Here is a 24,447-nt window from a genome sequence, read left to right as displayed (position 1 = left end):
GAGAATATTCTGGCTTTTGACCCGCGATGCATTACAAAAAAGGTCAAGCTGACAGACGTTGTTTCGCCAAGTGGGCGGCTCCGTTTCTGCCAATCTGTTGGACGGTCCCCAGAGCGGTTGGAGGTCCATTCCTCAGCGCGCCCGTTCCTGACCTTCAAGGTCGCCTTATCAGTGAAAAAGGTTAGAGCAGGGCTCCAGAATCCGGAATCGATCCGTAGGCCCTGCGAGCTGCTTTTTCTCCTTTATTTATCTTGGTCGACATGTTGCTCGTGGTGTTTTTCAGGGCAATGGTGAGAGTCAGATAAGAATCTATTGTTGTTGCAGATCTTTCCCTCCTTACGTCCTGTCTTCCTTGCCCTCACAGGGGAGCCTGACTTTGGGCCAGATACTCTCACTATCTTTCTCTGTCTTTCTTTTCCTCAAGGGATGCTGGAGGAGAAATTGAAGAGAATAGAAATGATTCCACACTTCAAAGTTTTTACAGTGACAACTGCATTTAAACCACATTAGGAGGGCAAAGTTCAGAGGTCATGCTCTGATACAGCTAGATTCACAGTGAGCTAATGAAAATTGACAGTTTAGGTGAATCACTCTTTCTGTGGCTTTTCCAGGGTTCTTTTTACTGTGCTAATGGCCTTGTTTTATCGCCATTCATCATTTGAACGGCTGTACAGACCATGGGATAAAACAATTACAAGACAGGAATGTCCATGTGGTCCAGGGCAGGCTTGTAACAAATCTATTTACAACACAACAGGAGACTTTGAAAGTTGTGTGAGAGACACTTGAAAGTATTACCATAAACCACAAAACACAGAAACATTCTCTCACTTTTTGGCCCAAGGGTTGAAAATAAATGAAGGTTGGTGTATACACACTCTCATTTATATTCACTATCATGCCTGTCAGAATCACATATGTGGACATGCGTACACGTTTATGTGTCCCACTCACCAAAATCCCACAATCAAATATTTCACTATTACATAGCCATCATGGACAATTAGCCCGACACTTTTCCAGCTTTTATCTCCTAAACCAGAGTCCTCATCTGTTATTTATGTTTTATAGGCCTTGCTATGAATTATTCAACGCAAGAGGAAAATTTACTGCTCCCGTCTTTCTACACACTGGCTGTAAATCCACAGACGAAAGGAAGTAGGAGAGAGAGAAAGTTGTAAGAAGGGTAAGGAGGAGAAGGGCTGGAGGCAAGTGGCCCCCGGAGGGTCATAGACTCACACAGGCAACATCATAAAGTTACCATTAGAATGCTGTATTTATAACAGTCAGCTGGCTCTTGCTGTGCAGCAGAGGAGAAGGGGAAACCCAAACAGCTTCCTTCCACTCTTAAAAATGTTGGTTCTTCAAAGCATTTTAGGTATCTCTGTCAAAAGGAACTTTTGCACCGGAGGAATGTTTTCATAGTTCCTATAACTATTGGTGGAAATATACCTGCTTTTTGGTGTATTCAGACCGCAGGAACTGGGAACGATTTTAGTTAAAGCAACACCTGTTTGGGGGACTAAATTTGTAGGATCTAACCCAGCACAAAAGGTACTACCAGTCACTCAAGTGTAAGATGATTGGACAAACACATGCCATACGAAACACTGGACACGCCATTTTTAAAAAGTTTATATACATGACTTACTCCAGGAATGAACTGCTCGACCAGCAATAGATGTTGTCTGTGGTGTTGTGTTCTTTTCTTAGCCACGATGCAAAGTAGCACTGCACAGACTGAGCTCATGAAATGGCGTATGAAACGCCAATTCGTATTTCCATTTTTGGCGTGCTATCAACACGCATAATGGCTTTTCAGCGTGTTTATGAACGCTGTTGACTTTACGTTACATTGCTGTATCAGACTGATCTCATAAAGTCGCGTGTGTATGACACGCCAATTCGTATTTCCATTTTTGGCGTGCTATCAAGAAGCATAATCGCTTTTCAATGTTTTTATGAACGCGGTTGACTTTGACGGTTATTACTGTATATATAAATATATGACTTACTTCAACCCCGTCCCTAAACCTACCCGTCACTGGGGTTAATGGCATTTATGACTGTTTGCTTACCATCCTAGGAAAAAAAAAGATCGCTCCCCAGATGTAGATCAACATTTTGCTTTGTTTCGCGTGGTCATTTGACGGCGTGTACAGACACGCGGAATCACTCGGACGTTAATGGCGTAGACATACACGCATACACGTGGATACACGTGGATAGCTCAAAACGCGTAGAGATAACACGCCACTTGACTCGAAAGTGGCGTGTATGTTTACACAAAAGTCATGATGTCATGTTGGCTGTATATATAAATATAGGACCAACCCCAACCCCGTCCCTAAACCTACCCGTCACTGGGGTTAATAGCATTTATGAGTCTTCCCCTACCATCCTAGGAAAAAAAATATCGCTCCCCAGATGTAGATCTACATTTTGCTTTGTTTCTCTCGGACATTTAACGTTGTGTACATGCACGCGGAATCACTCGGACATTTAATGGCGTAGACATATACGCATACTTACGCATACACGCGGATAGCTGAAAATGCGTTAAGAAAACACGCCACTTGACTTGAAAGTGGCATGTATGTTTACGCAAAAGTCATGATGCCATGTTGCACTGCAAGTCGTAGAAAATTGTTCCGCTGAGTCCTCCTTTTTGCTCTTTCACACATAATTTACATAATTCACATAATCTATACATCAACATTCCATCTCCGTTAACACAAAACCCTCAACAACTACACACCTCTGATCACGCCGTCCTCCATCCTTTAGTTGTTGAATGCCGCGCTTAAGTGGCATCACTTTTGCCCGGCTTACGGTACTTCAAACTCTGCGTCCCAATTCAGAGGCTACATCCTTTGAAGGCCATACTCGGCCAATTGAGTCAATTGCGCAGCGATGAAGGCTGTCCCAATACAAAGACTCCTTCAAATGTGGCAGCCTCGAAATGCATTCTGTCAACAGACAGATCCTTCGCAGCCTACCCTACCCTGCCCTAGAATTCATCATGGACAAGAAGAGTTTTTGAGAGAAATTGCCAGGTTACACTTTTAAATTGTTTTAAATTTATTGGGTTTCAACTCAAATATCGTCCTGGTTGCGTATGCAACCCACTGTTCCCTAAAGGAGGGAACGTATGACGTAGTCAACATCGACTGAATAGGGATCAAGCCAGGGAGCCAATCATCATGTCGACAGATGAGGTCATTAAAATTACACTGTCATGATAGTGTGATTATAAAAAAAAATATTTTTTAGGCATTAAACAAAATAGTGCTATATGAGACTGAACCCCCCCTTTTTTTTTTTTTTTTTTGCATGACACATTGACATTACAGAATATCGGCATTATCCTGAACCAAGCATTACTTTCATGTGAGTCAGTAGACAACCTAGGAAGTAAGGTATTGGCAATAAAATTGATTATTACATTAAAATTCTTATATGTAGCCCCTTCATAGCCCATCTAAAGACTAGAATTAAAAGCCTTTTTTATTTTTTTTATCAGTCTTCTACTGATTTACACAGAGAAAAAAAAAACATGTTGTTGTGCTAGCTGGGTGCATATCAAATATCCATTAGATACTGGTTACATTAAACTTGTTAACAACCAGCTGCAACATCATGCTAACATTCTGTGTTCATTGTATCTATGAGCTGTGTCTGATGACCAAGCCTTTAATGAGGTGGTACACAGGCTTTCAGACCACCATCCAAGAGTGAGTCAGTCTGATACCAGGCATCTTCTGCCCGGGCAGCTGAGGAGAAACTTGAGGCTCTTTATGTTGTTCCTGTCTGAGTGAAGCATTCAGCATGAGACCATGGTCAGGGAATATCATTGGAGTAATGAGCCAGTCAGTCTTCCCGAGGCACTGCTGGATCGACTTTTCTCAAGAAAACGCAAGAATTGATATGGCGCCGTTTACAGCGAGCCAAACACTGCTGCCCTGCCTCCGCTTCCTCTGTTCCTGTGGGTGATGGAAAGAAGTCCTGGAAGAGTGTTTGTAATCAAACACTCCTGCAGCTTCAAACAAACGCCAGATTCCACAGCATCTGGTCATTTCTATGTGACAAATGAATTCAGTTTAATTCAGTTCATTTAATTGATTTTAATTAGGACGCATGCAGTTTTACTGAGCCCTGGTAATTGACAGGGATGCTGTTAATTATGGTCAAGTGTCTGTAATTTTCATTTCAGAGATTTGGATCATCAGATGGTGGGGAATATGGGGAGTCGAACTAGTATTAACATCACCGGGGTTTGGGGGATTTTATTTTTTTTATGCACTCTGATTCCTTTAGTGATTCACTAAAGAAAGCATGCAAATCTGTTAATTTAGCTATCAATCTATTCTATAAACCACTTCACTTCATTTTTATTTTTAAGCAAGGCTTTGTTAAGCCTATATTTAATGTTTGTTTAAAAAACGAATTTCTCTGCATTTCAATTAGTTTGAATTATTCTCCCTTGCATTGGAATATGAATTGCAGTTCTACATCCATCCAACTTGATTAATATACATGGCACAGTAACAGTTCAATTGTAGTGCAGATAACACCTACAGAATAGCAGGTGGTTATTAAATAAGATTTAGGTTTCTTCGTTGAAATATTGCTAGCAAAAGTGTGAATATTTGGAAAAGTTTGTATTTTTGTACTTTGTTAATCTAGTCCGTCTAGTCAGCTTTATAGGTCCATCCATACATCCATATGATTTATTTTTTATGCTTTTAAACCTGGTTTGCAATTATACAGAAACTCTCAGACCCAGGGGATCTGTAGAAAAATACAATTACAAATTAGCACTCAAAATTCCACTTGACAAAAGTAAAAAAAAGTCTGTTTATACATTCTCAATCCCATGTGAGTTGGATACATTTAGTGTATCATGCATGCTAAAGCTAAATGCATTACTTATGCAACACTTATAACCCCAAATCCTTTCTTTTACCCATAGACTCATAGTTTGTGTTACACCTACATAGTTTACTTTATGAAGACTAAAGGGATAGTTCATTGTTCACTGAAATACATTTTTTATATGTTTTAGCTTACCTCAAGGGCATCCGTGTTTTTTTTTTTTCCACTTTTCAATTTTAATATTTTTCAGTCAAACCGTTGTTGTCTATCAGTCATATAATGGAGATTTATGGAGCCCACGTCAAAGAGCATGCACAGAGAAGTCCAAATTAAACATGATTTAATGACTTGTAAGTACACATTGATGGCCTAAGACACGAAACGAGCGGTTTGTGTGAGAAAACAAACAGTATTTATATCGTTTTTACCTCTACCTATGTTTCAGTCTGTGCAGTTCCTCTATATCTAATAGTAACTGTTTAATTTGGACTTCTTTGAGGTGGGCCCCATAAACCTATATGACTGATAAAAAACAACGGTTTGAAAATACTGTGGAAACAAAGACACCTACATCTTGGATGCCCTTGAGGTAAGCTAAAACATATTAAAAATGTATTTCAAAGTGAACTATCCCTTTAAGGTGACATTACATTTGCCCATTAGTTCTAACTAATTAACTAACTAACTTAACTAACTAACTAACTAACTTAAATCCACTATTTTATGCATACAAGTAATTTTTTTTTCTTACTTGTTCACCTATTCTTCAGCTTCTGGAAACAGTTCAACATCTTGTCTTTAAGTGAGGCGTCCCAGCCTTTGTCAGTCCATTTTTGCACATCATATTTCAGTCTAAAGTATAAAATGGGCAAAGTACGAAATATTAAAAGCCTTTAAACAACACACGAAGACCTTTTTTGGCCTAAAACAAAGTTTCAAAGGAGAAATCACCATTTCTTCACCAAGGAAGGGTAAAATAATAAATCTTCCGACCTTTTTGATGAGATGAAAGCAGCCAGTGCTTTAAGATTCAATGGCAGTGATATGAAGCAATCTATGGCTGATTTGGGCCGACCTTGAGCTGATGTCAGGAGCACTAGGTATTTGAACACTCTCTTGCGCAGCTGGAGAATCCCAGCCTCATCTATTATCATTCATAGAGCTCTTCTTCTACACACCGAAGATTTATGACTTATTGACTTCGTATATATGTGTGCGTTTCTACATGACGTTTGAGTATGCCAACGTGCAATGCATTTGAACTCAGACTGTAGATTTCTCCTAGGCAGCTGCTTTGATATTGTTTTGTAAGCACACTTCTGAAATATGACTGACGTCTTTTAATTTCTTATTTATAGATCTTCTGATCCACTTCAGTACTTAAACTGTGCCATGGGATCAAACTGTGTATTGGCTGGAGAAAGTTTGTACTGTTATATTGTGTTTGAATTCTGGTCCTCGTGGTCTCTGTATCACCTGACTGCTGAATTCATCGCTGTGGAGACTGGAGTGCGCTGGGTTCTTTCCTCTCACGTTGACAACAACAATAACAAAATCAATGACGACTAATAAATGAAGCCTGTTGTATGTGATTGTTAAATGATTGCAATGCCAATACTGTTTTAAACCATGTATCTAGGTAGTTTTATGTGTAACATTGTGATCTCGTGGTGTAAGTAGAGCTTGGTTAGTGCCGCTAGGTTATTGCATACACCTGGGATTAACATCATTTCAAGAAATCTCATCACAAGTAGTTAATGCTAAGTATACAGGAGTGAATGGATTCCACAGACTGATCTCATCAAGTAGCGTGTGTATGACACCGCAATTCGTATTTCCATTTTTGGCGTGCTATCAAGACGCATAATCGCTTTTCAGCGTGTTTATGAACGCAGTTGACTTAACGTTATTACTGTATATATAAATATATGACTTACCTCAACCCCATCCCTAAACCTAACCGTCACTGGGGTTAATGGCATTTATGACTGTTTCCTTACCATCCTAGAAAAGAAAAGATCGCTCCCCAGATGTAGATGTACATTTTGCTTCGTTTCGCGCGAACATTTGACGGCGTGTACAGACACGCGGAATCATTTGGACGGTAATGGCGTAGACATACACGCATACACGTGGATACACGCGGATAGCTCAAAATGCGTAGAGATAACACGCCACTTGTCTTGAAAGTGGCGTGTATGTTTACGCAAAAGTCATGATGTCATGTTGGATTCCAAAACATTTTGTGAGGAGGAACATTTTTGATAGGAAGTAGAAACGCAAAACACAATTTTGCATGTGTAGCAGACTGATCTCATGAAGATGCGTGTGTATGACACGCCAATTCGTATTTCCATTTTTGGCGTGCTATCAAGACGCATAATCGCTTTTCAGCGTGTTTATGAACGCCGTTGACTTAACGTTATAACTGTATGTATATATAAATATATGACTTACCTCAACCCCGTCCCTAAACCTACCCATCACTGGGGTTAATGGCATTTATGACTGTTCCCTTACCATCCTAGGAAAGAACATTTTAGATGTACATTTTTCTTCGTTTCGCTCGGACATTTGACGGCGTGTACAGACACGTGGAATGACGTGGACGTTAATGGCATAGACATACACGCGGATAGCTCAAAATGCGTAGAGATAACACGCCACTTGACTCGAAAGTGGCGCGTATGTTTACGCAAAAGTCATGGTGTCATGTTGTGTGTAGTGTAAACACTAACCTGACACATCCTGGACAATATCAAATCACCACCGACTCGTCTGTCAATTGTTGGTCAACAAATGATGCTTTGTGATTGTTAAAATTTAGATAAAAATGTAATTTCTGTCATGAAACTCTAGTTGGCACAGGCTGATAGATCCGTAGGGGGCTGTTCACACAGAACGCATCTGTCAAATTCGTCTGCGCTACTTTTCCCATATCAATATAAATACGCACTAGACATGCATCTTAAACTGCTAAGTGGAGTTCAAGTTATAAGAAGTTCAACTTAATAATAGCAGCAATAATAGCTGCAGCGTAGCTGCTATCTATTACACCAGGAATTTTCTTTACTTTTTCACCAGTCATGTCACATGAAATGCATTTTACCAGCCGTAAACAGCGATGTTTCACCTGACCACTTCTCAGATCATCCGAGATGAATCTTAATACGAAGTGTAAACACGGCCTACAAATATCAAAGATCTTAACAAAGAGATCTATCCCACTATAGAATACTGTCCCTGAAACAGTAGCGAGATTATTTTTGTAATTTCCCCTTTTTGTAAGGTTATCACATTTCAGCAGTGAAATGCATGTACAGCTCATGTGCGTGTTTGACAGAAATATGATAATATCAGCTTTTGTGGATTTGTTATCTTCTCTCGAGCAAACAGCATTTTCCTCTGTAAATGTCGAAGGCATTAGTTTAACATATTACCTACTATTAAAGGCAATTAAAATGCATTATTATTTAAACAGTTTACTTTGTATTAGAGCTATACTCGAGAGCCATGTAAATCGAGGACACATTTAAAATGACTAGTCCCCATTAATGTTGCAGAAATGACATTAAAAATTGAATTTATGTAGTAGTGATGTCCAGTTGAGCATCAGGTTTGATATTTTTTCCTCTTAAAGATAGCAGTTTATAAGGCCAGTTCTTGCATAATGTGGCTTTCACATAGAAAATATCAACAAGGTTTGAATTCAGTTTAAAAGCTGCAAACTCTAGATAAAGATTTATGAGAATCCACATGGACAAAGATTGTTTTCTTATATATAAATATATTTTGGGTTTGCTCACAGTCCATAGTGGTGATGCTAGAGCTTGAATGAAATGATTTACGAGTTCTGAAAATAAATTAGATGTATTTATTCCCCTTGTTAGAGATAAAAACCAACATGTAGATTTCAAAATGGATACGATCATGTACAGATGGTTACTTAACATCTCCTTTAATTCAGAAGAAAGAAATGAGAAATGGATAGTGAGAGGGTTATATACGTCAAGAAATATATAAATATATATGTGTGTGTGTGTGTATAAACAGTAAAGATCCGTCATGCATCATAAAAATAGAAGAAGTAAATCAATTTCTGCTTCTCATCTTCACCCCAACCCCCTTTGAAGTCTAGATGATCAATAATTTACATGCATCAGTACAGGTCTAGAAATGCACAATGGCTATTTGCTCTGATCTAGGTTTAGTGAAGTGGTCTTTTGCTACTGTGCAATGACAGCTTATCTTGCTATGTAATTATAGCTATGTGTCATGGGATGTTGAGTCCTTTGATGGGTAATGTCCTTATTCTGGTACACAAGGTTTTATACATACCAATGTTTTCATATATACTGATGTATACTGTAGGTGCAATATTTTTAAAATTGCATCAACATGTCTGTGTCAAAAGGTTCTCCGAGGCATTCGTGTTTTTGCAGACGCTGAGATGTTGCATGACTTCAGATTTGCTTAGCTAGCATACAGATGTGCATTGCTGTTTCTGGCCTGGAAAAGCATTTTATTTGATTCCCATTTCGCTCTTTGAGGGATTTGATGATTTGTTCTGATAGACTGGATTACCAGACCACCACTCCATTAGCCAACTAAATTGATTCAGAGCTCTTAGGTCATGATTCTAGCTCCATTTTTCACTTCCATATTTTTTCTGAATAACCCAGCAGCAAAGGCATGTTCACTCTTAAAAATAAAGGTTCTTTATTGGCACCGATGGTCCCAAGAACCTTTAACATCCATGGAAACTTTACATCGCATAAAAGATTCTTTATAGTATGTATATATTTATTTTATACTGTATATTCAAAGGAATAATTTTCTTTGCAAATTGCATTCAAAATCCTCCTAAAAATTGTACAGTCCATGGTGACGTTTTTTTTGTGGGGAAGGGGTGGGGTCCCTGCAAATGTGTAAGAACTCAAATTTCTTCCAGACAGCACTGCACCTTCGTTTGAGGGGGTGCTAAAAAATTTGCTGAAGGAAATTGAAAGCTGTCATGGATGGATTAGTCCTGTAATAGTGGGACACATATCTTGAGTCTGCGAGCTTCACTCAGAGACTGTGGGCAAATGAGGGGAAGGGATAGAAAAAGGAATTGAAATTCATTTCATAGCTCCTCAAGCACACTTGCCCTCACCCGTAGAAACCCTCTCTAAAGCCTCCGCACAGACTCTCCACCAATGACTCACTGAAACCTTTGAGCATTTCCCTTGCTGGGTCTTCAACACCCAAATGCATTCTCTTCCAGAGGGAGACTGAGCAACTTGAAGGGCTCTCTGTATGCAGCGCTGGGAGCGGTCTGCTCAATTATGAGATTCATGAGTTTCAAGCAATTTTCTGGAATTGTGGCTGTTTTTGCAAATGCTCAGAGATTTTTGATGAACCATGAAATGTCCTGAAAATTACTCAGACTTTTGAGATCCATTTAATAGGCTATGGATAAAAGATCACTCTTTTGTAACTTAAAATATTTTCTGATTAAAAAAAAAAAAAAAAAACGTAAAATAAAAAGAAATTCCCCCAAAGCCAAGAAAAAGCCAAATTTATGATACAATTGTATTGCTGATTACAATTTTTCACAAACAGTTTTATAGGTTTTGGTACTAGTTAAGAAGACGGGAGCTGTATTGTACTTGAACTGCGGTCAATTTTAACACTGTGCTTATTTTTTTGTACAAATTTGGAGTGCTGTCAGTACAGACAAAAACAACAAAAATCGGTGTTGCCTACACCGTGTTATCCTCTTTTTAAAATTCGCACCCTGTTGACCTCACTGGGGCAAGTTCTAAACCTGCTCTTAGCCTCTTAACATCCTTGATTTGTAATTATGAGTGCACAGCCATATGAGTGGTGTTATTAAGAGTGACCATGGTCAATCTGACTGCAGTAGATGTAAAAGATATTAATAAAAATGACACATACATACAGTACCTGTATTTACTCACATACATGTATTTACTCCCTGTTTTCGGTCGAAGTCCACAGTAGTCGATTGTCGAGTTCGTGGCCTTGATCATTGTTACCTAAGCAACAGTGGAGACTCAGACTGTCAGCTGTCAGCCAATGACAGTGCTTTGTGGTGTGTGGTGAGAATATCAGCTCAAATGGATAGTTCATCCGAATCAGATGTTGAACATCATTTAGTTACCAATGATCGTGCGTGCGAACTCGACAATCGACTACTTTGGACTTTTACCGAAAACAGGAAGTAAATAGAGGTATGTGAGTTGGCTTATTTAACATCATTTTTATTAATATCTTTCACATCTACTGCAGTCAGATTGACCGTGGTCACTCTTAATAACACCACTCACATGGCTGTACACTTGTAAATTTTAAAAAGAGGATATCATGGTGTAGGCAACACCGATTTTTGTCATTTTTGTCTGTACTGACACCACTCCAAATGTACAATGTTCTCATTTAAAGGGATTCAATTAAATAGGTAATTAAATGCATAGGCTAAAGCTTTTATTGTACAAAATTGTCATAGTCTGGTAGTAATGCTATTGATATTATTTTTTGAATACTTTAGAATCTAGCAACTTTGTTAAAAGCATTTTAGCATGCTAACAGTCTCACATTGTGTCTACACTACAACATCATGTGTTGTGTGACATGCTCACTTCCAGTGTAAACATGATGTAACAGTTACTGTGCTACAAGCTAAAACCTTTTCCAAGAAGCATACATGTCTTTAAATTCAACTGTTTAAAGCATCACTAACAATCAAGATGATCTCACTAATCTCATTAGTAGCAAACTGGAGTTGAACTCACTTCGCCCACATGAATATAATAGCTTGTGTGTAGGAGCATAACCGCTAACTGCTAGGCCACAACATCACTGTACTTTTTAGTATTTGGCCTAAGCACATTCACCAGTGCTGTATGTATTAACAATATTTTGTGTCTTTCTATTTTTGTATCATTCTATGAAGCAAAATTATCAATGTGAGAATGGAATGAAATCTGTTAATCCACTCTTATCTCCAGTTTCTGAGGTAATTGTGTCATTATAATGTGTGTGTACACATATGTATGAGTGTATATAGATATTTATTGCATTTATTATGTCATCTGATATGGCGGACTCGTTCTCTGTTTCATACAAATGCAGCCGCTGCCATTTTGCGGCAGTTCTTTTATACACTGTAATGGATAATAAGGTAACAAATAGGAAAGATTTTAAAACAGTTTCATCTCAAATCATTATCTGTTATCCCCATAATTATTAATGTGGTGAAATAATAAGTGGTATGACTGTATCCCTTAAACGTACCTCTAGTTTGAACTTGCAGCTCTCTCTGCAAAACTTTGCATTTAAAGAGCTAATAAAATATTCAGACTCAGATCAAAATCTATTTACTTAATCATTTACTTGGCAAGTAACCATGTAATATGCGGGATAATGTACATCCCTTACATAATATACAACAAATGGCTTTGTTTCTCACAGTTCATTTCTTATTTCTCAAACTGTTTCTCACAATTATGTGCTTGATGTGCAAGATTTGTGCTTGATTTTTGACACTTTTTAATTTGAACTCTCTTGGCCTCTTGTCAATTAAACAAGAATAAGCTCAAGAATAATGAGTGCATCTGTTTAAAATGAGACATGAACTCTTTCTCTACCAACAGCACCCATCCAGTGCTTTGAAGAGTTGAAGAGTCAGACCCTCGCTTGGAGAGAGAGAGAGAGAGAGAGAGAGAGAGAGAGAGAGAGAGAGAGAGAGAGAGAGAGAGAGAGAGAGAGAGACAGAGAGAGAGCGAGAGAGGGAACAAACTCCCTCAGATGAATTATACAGCATATGTCAGCTTTCTGTGGACTGGCTACTTGAAGTGCCCAAAGGTCTTGGATCATTAAAATTTCATCCCTATACTCCTAATCAATCATTGATCTATGGTATTATTAGATGTAATTCTTTCGCCCTGTGTGCCCATGTCACAATGTCTCACAAGTCATTTGGACTCGGCGTGTCACCTTTGTCTTTTCCATATTTTTAAACTTTTCCCCATCTCTTTAATTGCGTGAGGTAGAGGTCTGAACTGCGACTTGCAGCTCGGCTGTGCCCAGAGAAGACAAACTGCCACTGTATGGATACTTTTGGTATGACATGAGCCACAGGTTTGTGTCTAGATGGCTTCCTTCCCATCTAATTCATTTAGTGGGTCTGGCACTCTGGTGGCACTGGGAGATAAGTGTTAATCTAGGACAAGTGAAGTGTGCAGCATGGGTCTGCTGCAGAGCTGAATCTTCCAACTCGCACGATAACGGGAGACTAGCCTGAACAGGCCAGGAAATGGGGAGACTTTATCGCACACAATCCATTGCTGAATGCAGGTGGGATTGTGGATTGTGTGTGCATGTGTATGAGCTCTCCATGTCAGTTTGTGCTGAATACCAATGCAATGGGCTTGTACATTGATTATGCGAGACAAATGCATTGAGGTGCATATGTCCTAGGTGTACATAGGGAAGCTATTCATCCATTCCAGAATTGCAAGGCCTATGGGAACTCAATGAGACAACAGGCCATCAGGAAGTTACTGGTTTCAAAAGGCGGCCCAGGATGAGATGGTATTCAAATATAGCACATCAAAACACATCCTAATAGGATGTGTCCTAATATCATCAGATATGTTTAATTTATGACTGTTTGAAAGTCTTCTGTATGGACACTAAACAGTCAAATGGACTACTTGTATGATGCAATTATGGTGCTTTTTGACATTTTTACAGCAACATTTATTTGAAAGAGAACACTTTTGTAACATAAAAAATGTCTTTGTCACTTTTGACCATTTTAAAGTATCCCTGTTGAATAAAATCATTCAAAAGTAAAAGTTACTGACCCCAAATTTAAAATCTTGCTTGACTTTCATGCCAAAACTTTGTATTTGATTTGAACAGGCTTTTTCCTCACTAAACTGAACCCCCCTTAGGTATCACAAAACAGTTTATTCTTCATAATAATATCATAAAAAGGCAAATGAAGAAAATGACCAGTGGCAAGTACGTCTCTTTATTGTAGGAAGCATTTTTGTCATTTAGTACCGCAAATGAAATCTCAAGGCAGAGATGACTGCTGCTCATATTTATATTAAATGCCAAATTCGTCTTTGTTGCTCGAAGGTAAATACTAAAGTTGAAAATGTAATGGAAACTGCATTGCTAAAATATTAAACTATTTAAACCACCAAGCGTAACAGTATGTCGTTCATTGAGGCATATTTCAGCACAGAGCATCTCTCATTGCCACATATGAAGTCATGTTTGCATGTCCTGATTTTGCACAATAGTCAACATATTTTGTTAATCCTGGAAAAACATTTCTGTCTGAAAATTTACCATATCCCTGCCCCTAAACTTAACCCTACCCATAACTTACCCCTACAATCAGAGGGAAATGATGAAAAACAGTGATGTAGAACTGGTTGTAAGCCTATAGACCATTTCACAAGATGTAAACAACACTGGTCCAGAAGCACTTCCTGTTTTAGTTTTTTAACACTACATAAAAGCTGGGATAAAATACAACCAACAGAACATTTAAAACTGAATCAAAAAGTTAAACAAACATCTTTAAGATGCTTTCTTTACATGTGAAATAAAGAAAACAGTTGCAAACTGAAACAGGAAGTGTATTCTGGACCAGTGTTGTTTACATCTTGTGAAATGGTCTATACATAAACCTTGACATAAACTGTTAACTTGTCTCTCAAATCTGATTGGTTGAGTGGATTGATGTTCCAGGATCAACAAAGTGAAAAAATCTATTCCGTCATTAATGAATAACTACAGAGGAACAAATTCATACTGCAATATTAACACTCTAGAAACTACTATTAGCTAACAAGAAACTCTGATTACCGAATTAGTCGAATGTGATAGTTCACTATTAGCTTTTCATACCTCCCAGAGGACTACTAAGAGCTACTAAATTCAGGTTCATAATTAGCATCAATAATTCTTCATATATAATTCGTGAAGGTCATTGTAACCCACAAGTAATGACCAAATCCTTCAGAAAGATTAATTATTTGGGTCAGTATTCTAAAGTGAAAAACATGATAACTATCTAGTAATAACTGAAGTTTTTGTAAGGTTTTGTAGTAATGCCTTCAGATGGATTTGGAAACACTTTAATAGTAGTTTTTTTTTGGCAATGGCCTGAAATAAATAATAATAATAAAAAAAAAAACTACTATTAAAGTGTTTCCAAATCCATCTAAAGGATGTTAATATATTAGAATGTTAATATAGTGCGTTCCTCAATTGTTCCTGTGTAGCAATTCAATAAAGACAGAACAGTTACCAACAAAGCCAACATGCACTTGGTGAAATCGGGTTCTGCCATGCCTTGTGGTCACTTTTGGCTTATAAAAAATCTTGAAACCAAATTGATGATATTATGAACTACAACTAAGAAATGCAAGAGTTTTTCTATAACAGTTACATTTATTAGTGATAATTTTCGGAATGAACAATAATACAGATTGTTCAGTCATCTGTGCTTTTATAATGGCTCAGCCAGAGACAGTACTATCCATTTTATAAAATGTAATCTATATACAGTCTAATTTCCCTCAAACTCTCTCCAGGAACAACATGAAAGTAAGGCTAATTTGACACTCAGCACACCTACATCATATTCCTCAGCTCCTCAAGTTTCCAGCCCTCCGTATCTCCCCATTGTTTCATTGTCTCATTAATTCTTTCCCCAGTACTCAATCTAGACCCATCTCCTCTTTTCATCTCTAGTCTCCAGCTCCAGCTTGGTTTTATCTCTTTCTCACTTTCCCTCAGCTGCCAGTGATGGGTTTCATTACTGTACTCCATCTCAGGACACGGACAGCCTCTCCCTTGCGCCGTGCGCCTTCATATAATCCTTTTAATTAAAGGCCTTGCTCCTCACCCGCGCTGCCCCGAGCTTTCCTTCCGAGCCCTCCCCTTTTGTTCTCCTGAAGCTCACCCGCTCATTTTGTCAAGCCATGCTCTTCCCATTTGAAAGAAGGTGGCGTCACCTTTGTCTCCCCTCTTTTATATGGCTTTAATCTCCACACCAATATTGCCAGGGAGCGTGTGGGTGCATACAGCCACCTTTTGTGTGATCGCGCGTCTGTGTGTGTGTTTGCAACTGGCTGGCCATTGATCCGGCTTGAGGCTCATCAGGGTTAAACGCAATCAGGGATTTAAAACGCTCTCGATAGGGACGTCGGATAAGAAGAGAGCGCAGGAAGCGGGAGCCATTTGTAGCGAAGCACATTGATTTTGCTTTATATGTTGAACAAAATCCCACAGTGAATGGTGCTCAGGCGCCACGTCTAAAAGTGAAAAGAAACCTCTAAAATTAGAACGAAAGAACGGAGCAATGGAATCGAAGGCCCAAGCGCATTTATTTTCCATTTCCTTTTCCCGCCCTCCATTCCTCTTTCTCTCACACCAGCATCCATTCTCGATTCTTCACGTGAAAACTCCGCCGTATGTGCGGGCCCCTCCATCCCGCTGGGAGCCGACGGCTTGTCCAAACAAATTCTCCATGCAGGCTGATTGATAAAAGACTCTTTAACCTGTGCCTCCGTGCCCTTGACCCAGCCCATTCACTTTTCATTCGGGTTTTAAAGTCACATTGGGCTGTCTGGAGTATCTGTCTCTGGATCTACAGGTTATTAATCTCCCTCTGGTGTCCTTTGTTTTATGCATGCGCTCCCCTGTGTCAGTGTGAGGGGCCCGACACGGACAGAGTATTTATTCACCTGACCACGTAGGGCCCCACACTGCAGGACAAACTTCATCCCACATTTGGAAGGCAACACTTGATATTTTTTTTTTAATATTCTGGTTGGAGGTTTGCTCAAATGCTGTGTTTAGGTCTTTATGAAAGGCTTTTAGCTAGTAAAAACGTATAATGTCTTCAAGAAACTGAATTCAATGACCGCTTTTCACGGTTGTAAATTAAAAGTGGAGAGGTAATTTTTGTAGAGGCTAGCAATAGCGAGCTAGCTTTGAAAGCATAAGATCCCACCCTCCCTTCAGTGCGCTCTCAGCAGGGAGCAAAGAAAAGCATCACGAGAGATGCCATTAAACTATCTCATGTCTCAAAGCACATAACATTACAGTAATAATGATCATAAACAACTTAAAGAGCACTGACCTGTAGCACCTGACTGCTGCAGATTCATTTCGGCATCGATAGTTTTGCAAATGAGTCAGGCAGGTAGGACATTGAATCGTTGCCCTCAGGATGAAGAGACTTTCAACCAAAAATGTTTCTGAAACAAATCTCCTACCCTGCCTTAATATCAAAAGGGCATTCTTTTCTGTTCGATAGGCCTATGTTATTTTATTATAGCTAGTGTTACTTGCTGCACTTTCGTTGTTCCTAAACATTTTCCCAGAGCATATGGAAGTAATGTAATGATTAAACATGACAATTGTCATCAACAATGAAGGTACAAATGGCACCGAAATTTTGATGACGTAAACCCTAATTGTTAACATTTGCAATGAATTCATTTCAAGTTTTGAAAGGTTTCTATTTCATGTAATTCAGACCATGATGAGTTAAACTATATTTTACTTGGTTGCACTTTTACACTTGGCTGTGTTTTGTGATTGACGTGCCATTTTCATGTTTGATCTGAACAGAGCAATTGCTTTCTTGCTGGAACGTATGTATTTGCACTTGGTTAAGACATGTTAACATCTATTTTTGATGTTGGTAAACCCTTTTCTCAATTCTGGGGTTCTCAGAAGTGGAAGTTGTCATAGTTGTGTAAACTTCTAGCGATGAACTGAAAGTGTGAACACATAGAATTTTATGTAGTTTAAAGTATTTTTTTTTTTTTGCGTTTCTATTTGCTCCAATAGAAAATATCCCTGATAGCATTTCTATGACTTTCCAAAATATATTGAGAGCTTAATTACAGTGATTAGAATAACGATATGTCAAATTTGCCATCACTCCCACAGACGTATTAGAAAAACTAGTTTTATGATGTTAATACCTGTGGTAGTTACTAACTTCTGTGAAAAGGGTCCATAATTTTTTTTTTAAATGTTATATTTATTTAATTAACACACATAGATTTTCCCATTGACTATTCTTTAGATGTTTCTATATCTATATTTTACAAAAACAAAAGAACCTGGGTTTGAAAGCAGAGAGAGAAGCTTGCCTTTGCATGCAATGCATGATCCCTGACTAATCTTTAGCGGTACTGGATGGACAGGAGTAGATGGAGGGTTTCTAGAGGTGTGTGTGTGTTGGGCAGGATGATTTGAGTTGGATGGAGGGCTGACCTTCAACAGCATTCACAAATCATTGGTGCGACATTGTCAAGCATTGTGTTCTGATCGATCGAGGAGACAATAGGTTATTCAACACTGCCCGACAGGTCACCAATGTCTCCAGCACCCTTCACAATGAGAGACCTCTCATAACACCAGATGGGACCACGTCTACCCATTTAGGGTCATCGAAAATGACCAATTAATGTCATGTTTTCACTACACCAGCACTAAATTGCGAGAAAAGAGACACCCATTCCACTTGAGATATCCAATGACTTTTTAGGAGCCGACTGAGGTGTCGGTAGACAAGGGGTTAAGTTCCCACCCAGCATTTTTCATTTCCTTTTATCTGCAGTTCATATATTGTAGATGTAGCTCTCTTTTGCAGTTTAATACATTGGAGATGACAGGTCTGCCTTTTTGACCCCTTCGGCTGTGTTTGAATAAGGAAGTGATCCAAAACCACTACCCTCTTCTTGGACCGCAGACATATAGGTAGACGACTGCCAGAATAAAAACTAATCAAATACAACATGTGAGCTTTCTGCAAGTAGCGAAGAAGGAGAGAAATAGAGATGGAGAGAGACAGAGCGAAAAAGACTGATGGTGGAGGATATGAGAGAGAGAGAGAGAGATTTGGAAAGAGATGAAATGGTCCTCCCACATAAATTTTCTTTTCTCTTTCTTTTCTCTCTCTCAATCTCTCAATGAAATGCAAATGTAAACGGTCCGAGCTTCAAAGGGGCCCTTAAAATTCCATATCGACCAATAGGCATTTGGCTACGTATATATTACAGCCCAACGTCTATTCTAAGTGAAGGGTGTTTGTATCTAGCCACTATAAATCAAAGACCTTTGGGTTGTTTGCATTCATGTATGTGAGGTAGTGTTTGACCTTATTCAACTGAGGAGATGGATGGATCCCTGCTGTGTGGAACATTCAGTATATTGCAATTTGGGAGCCTTGAAGAGGATGTGCTTTTAGTTGGAGTGAATGCAAGCTTCACATGTTTAAAATAAATAAAATACAAATTATATATACATAATATCAAGCATCAAGCCTGTAGTTACCATAAACATGTCTGCCATTATAATGCAGGCTTTGAAGAATTGTTATTTTGCTGTTCTCAGCAAATATAGATAAATCTGTTTAATTTCTGAATATGATTAATTAATCTGCATATCACGCCAGCCCTATATTTCAAAGGCGAATGCTGATATTTGGAGCAGAATGCTGAAAGGAGATGAACTTTTATCATCCATCCTTGGCCTTTACAGCTCCGATTCTAATAGCGCAGGACATTGATCTTAATAATGGCCGGTTTATGACCAATATGCACCACTAATTGATTCAATTTGGCCATTTTTATTGAAGCACTGAAATTCCGAGAAGCACATTGTTCATTGTGTATATGTTTGAAACATGGGGGACAGGTGCTTTCTAATTTATAGAAATTTCATGAATATTTCAGCATTTGGAAAATGTCTCAGACAGACCATGCATTATTCAAGACACATGGTGCATGTGCTTGCATTCAATTATAGATGTGACAAATAAGCCCTGTGGGTAAATGTATGCAGTTATTTATATGTGTGCTTAACACTAGTTTGATATGAGTTATAAAAGTTTCATGCATTTATTCTGCTGTCTAATGAAAAGACGTTGTAATGTACATTGTGCAGATTGCAAGTAGCTGAGTAGCATGTGTCTTTATCAAGTATAAAATTGGGCTGTCAGTTGAATGTGTTAATTTAATGCAATTAATTATGACAACAAAAAAAAAATGCTTGTAAGGCTTAAATGTACATACCACTGGAGCAATTTAAGCTTAACGTAGGCAGGTTCTCATAGTCAGTGCAGCCCTAGCTTCTACTACAGGCAACGTGCCTCACCAAACGAGCCTTATCATAATATTTTGCTACTCGAGACAGATATATAAATGGTCTTGAGACCGTTTTTTTTTTTTTTTGAAGGTCTGGGTCTGGCCACGGTCTCAACCGCATTTGTACTGCCTTGTCTGGTCTTGGTCTTGACTCAGTCTCAAACCCTCAAAGTCTTGGTCTCAACTTACTGTGCACACTTGTCTTAGTATTGACTTGATCTAGGTTTAGGGGTTCTTGACTATAACACCACCTTATCCAAAGCAGGTGGCACATAATTACTATATTAAATATATATCAGCCTAAAAAGGAAAGGTCATTAAAAAAAAAACAAAAAAAATCTGTCATAATTTTATCACCCTCTGTTTATTTTATCTGTAGAACGAACACCATAGAACATAATCTATTGACTTTTATTGTAGCCTATGGACAAAAAACTTCCACAGATTTGGGATGACATAGTCAGTAAAGATTTTAAAGTTTTTGTGAGTTAATTACAGTATCCCTTTAGGATCAGAATGATTTTGAGAGTAGAAACATCTAGTCGAGTGTGTTTACTGGTAGCGTTCATGCTGTAAACATGCAGTGCTGTGACAGTAAAGAAAGAACTGGTACCTTTTTCACCTCATAGCTCATGTCAAATTAATTGTGTAGATTTACTCAGTTCTTGTTGGTTAAGGCCTTTCAAATAAGAGAAACTTTGGAAACAGCTGGGGGTGGAATTCAATTTTAGTGCCGGAGCTCCACTAGACTCCCTACTGATGTTCCCTACTGTTCCCAGATCCTCTCAAAAACGCACCCCCATCCACAGGATTCCGCTTGTAAATCTAGATGTTTTGCAGCCACATACAGCAAATGTGTGTTAGCGTCGTGTTAGCATGTCAAACTTTGCAGCTATGTTGATGAAGTGTAAAACAATTAGAATGCAAAACAAAAAAAAACATTTCTGAATATGGACTAGCAGAGAATAATAACAACTGTCTGCGTAATCGTGCAGCAAGTTAGCGTCTGCATAAGAATGTAGCGTAGAGGCATTGTTGTGGAACATGGGGCCGCATCGCATTAGGAGAGGCTGTGTTGATGAAGCCGGTGGTAAGGGAGCGTGTGGCGCTGAACGCTCAAATTAGACCACTGTGGATAGCACTGTACTATTGTGTGCCTTCACAAATGAGACAAATGAAAACCTGATGAGTCCCTATGGCCTGGTGAGAGACAGCCAACACAAACAGCGCTCCTGGTCGTCCCCTAATTGGACCCAGCTGGGACTTATTTTCCCAACCATGGGTGTTTCAAGGACTTGGTACCAGGCTCCCACAAAGATGGCATAACTGGTCTGAAAGCGAGAATTATGGAAATATGATTAGTTCAAGTCCAACTTTTTATTTTTTAATTGTTTATTTAGAAAATTGATTTAGAGTTGAAATGAAATTCTAGTTGTAAGCTTGAGCAATGGATTAGTGGAACGTGGGGCCGCATCGCATTAAAACATTAAACAAAATACCTGTCATTATTTTCTCACCTTCATCTTGCTCTAATAGAGTGCTGTAGGCATTTTTTGCACTTTTTTAGCATGGGTATTTGAGCATTTCATAATGGGTTTTTGGTTAAATGCCTAAAATAAAGTATGTGGTTAACACAAGCTCTTATTCTAAAACATAAAATACATCGGTAAAACCCTTTTAAAGCGTTTACTTGTCTTCAAAACGGCAGTTGCAAACAAGTGATTAATGGGACTACAAACGTTGTCGGGGACATAATCACACCGAGTTTACATTACTAATTAAATGAATTCTAGAGCTAGCCTCATTACATTAAGTTATACTCCACCACCTGTGTGACATCATTAACCAACATGGTTGAACGATACATTTGCAACATTTGAAACAGTTGCGAGTAGCTAGTTGAAAACAATGGATCGTACCAGACAAGCATTGAGTTGCGTCATTATTCAGGAAACACACCCCAGGCTGGTTGGGTTAATAGACCAAACTTGGTGAGATCCCCTATATTTAACCAGGACTTTACATATTTTCAGGATTTTTCTTGAAAATTCCACCTTTCTAAGTTGACTTTTTACTTCTCATCCACACTGTCTGAGGTAAATATTTGCTGATAGGAGGGGGGGTACGATACCCCAGAGTGCTGAGACGTAAAAAAAAAGAAAAAAAAATCATGAGAACAAATATTGAAGAAAATGCAGCCAGGCAGCTTTAGCTAATTAATGTTGAACACCAGGATTATGACTTGTAAAAAAAAAAAAAAAAGCATTAAGAACCAGTGAATAATTACTGATGTGAGAGAATATGCAATGCAACTTTAGGACCTTCCTTTTGGGACACGGTTTTAAATAAATGAAATTCATGTTTGCATAAATTATTGTTTTAAACAGGGGCCACGTCCATTGCAAATTACGATTAGCATTAAAACACTGGCTGGTATAACAGAAAGCGGTGATTAGCAAGTTTTTCTCACAGCTGTCAGAAACCTTCTGTCACCTTGTGCCAAGACAGCATTCCGCACACTGCTATTTCACGCCAGGGGCCGACAGGGAGAGGAGAGCGCATGCACCGGGCCCCAGAAGCGGCATCAACAAACAGGTAATTGAATAAACCTGCAATCCTTTAGCTTGAAGTTGCTGGCCTGAGGAGATCAATATATTGTCACTTGGCCTTTAAAGGAAACTACTGCATTGCTAAGTTGCTAAGTGCATGAGAGAGAGTGTGTGATCCAAGGCCAGATGGAAAGCCCCCTGCTGTCAGTCGGCAAGTGACAGGCCTGGTAATTCGGCCGGCCTGCCGCTCCTGTCCTCCCCTTCAGAAATATATATTTAGATATGGACGGATCGACAGCCTGTCATCACCACACAGACTGTGATAAAAAAAAAAAAAAAAAAACTGCAAGATGAAGCCAGTGATGGAGATGACCTTGTGTCGCAATTCAAACTTTCGATTTTTGCGTCATGGACCTGAATGCGTGAGCAATTTACCGAACCGATGTTTTCATCAAGAGCGTGCATTTCACCGTGTAAGCTGTGGTCCAGGGTTTGTGTGCATTTGTGAGCATCAACAATGAATGCAATCTTCTCCTACGTGTAGTATCTACACAGTAAATGATTCTTATATCAAGTAAATTGTGCGGTAAAATACCCTTCAGCTTTACTAATATTCTGAAGTTCAGACAAAATTCACAGAACATTTCTCTTCTAAAATAATCTGTCATTTAAGATAACAAGCTGTATGGTACATTTGAATTGGAACTTCATTCAGGACCGTTGTTTTATATAGTATAAATATAGATAGTATGAATGAAATCCAGACATACTGCATCCGTCATGTTATTACAGGCTCCGGTGCACAGCACATCATCTTATACAGTAGGTGGCGATAATACTCCTAAACAGTGAGCAGCCGGTAAAAAGGAGGAGTAGAAGAAGAACGTCCTCATCTCAGTTCTCGCGCATGCGTCCTGGAAATCTCTTAAACTCTCGTCTCAGGCCCACAAGGAAGAAAGGAATGGTCGAATAAAGTCGTTATTTTTGTTTGTTTTTTCCGCACAAAAAGTATTCTCATTGCATGATAAGCTTATAGTTGAGCCACTGGAATATTTAAAGATCTTCTTCTTTGACTTTCTGGGCCAGTTTCAATCAGGAGCCTATGTAGCAGTGATCCACATCTCAGATTTAATAAACAATATCTTCATTTGTGTTCTGAAGATGAACCAAGGTCTTACGGGGTTGGTACAGCATGAGGGTGAGTAATTAATTACTTAATTTTCACTTTGAAGTGCTACCTATTGCAATACAATGATGTCACTCTCAAGGGATAGTTCAACCAAAAATGAAAATGCTATCATCATTTACTCACCCTCAAGTTGTTCCAAACCTCTATGTGTTTATTTGTTCTGCTGAACACAAAGGAAGATATTTGGAAGAATGTTTTATTCAAACAGATCTCAATCCCCATTGACTACCATAGACAGTATGTATTTTTTCCTACTATTGAAGTCAATGGGGATTGAGATCTGTTTGATTAAAACATTCTTCCAAATATCTTCCTTTGTGTTCAGGCATAAAAAAAAAAGTTTGGTTCAGGTTGTTTGTCAATTGAGGTCATGGGTCGGTAGGAGATTTTTTTTTTTCTCAGTGGCAATAAGAAACATTGGAAAGATACTAGGCTACTTATAAACATAATACTAAACCGCCAATGGGTGGCGGTAGGCGGCCGTATTAATGAGTGAGTCATTGATACATAATTCAAACGATTCGTTTAAACGATTTATTCATTCAAGAATGAGATAGATGTTAATGAATGGGTCATTGAATCTTTGACTCAACCGATTCATTCAAAATGCTGAATCATTCAGTATTGAAAACAGGAT

General features: G+C 38.7%; 1 protein-coding gene across 16 annotated transcripts in view; it reads left to right on the top strand.

Moving 5' to 3' along the window:
- Positions 1–24,447, top strand: part of LOC148970791 (uncharacterized) — a 264,684-nt gene that overhangs the window by 4,756 nt on the left and 235,481 nt on the right. For 14 of the 16 annotated variants that reach the window (XR_016147675.1, XM_089123675.1, XM_089123683.1 and 11 more), the window contains exon 1: positions 23,545–23,819. The exons of the other annotated variants lie outside the window; for them this stretch is intronic. The gene's annotated coding sequence lies outside the window, so the exon portion shown is untranslated. Of the gene's footprint in view, positions 1–23,544; positions 23,820–24,447 lie in introns of those variants that run through there. 16 annotated transcript variants of the gene reach the window in all.

Source organism: Pimephales promelas, chromosome 19 (genome assembly GCF_988280905.1).
Source record: "Pimephales promelas chromosome 19, fPimPro1.hap1.1, whole genome shotgun sequence".
In the NCBI taxonomy this organism is placed as follows: Eukaryota; Metazoa; Chordata; class Actinopteri; order Cypriniformes; family Leuciscidae; genus Pimephales; species Pimephales promelas.
The sequence above is the reverse complement of the archived record's forward strand: the minus strand, read 5'-3'. Positions and strand labels throughout refer to the sequence as shown.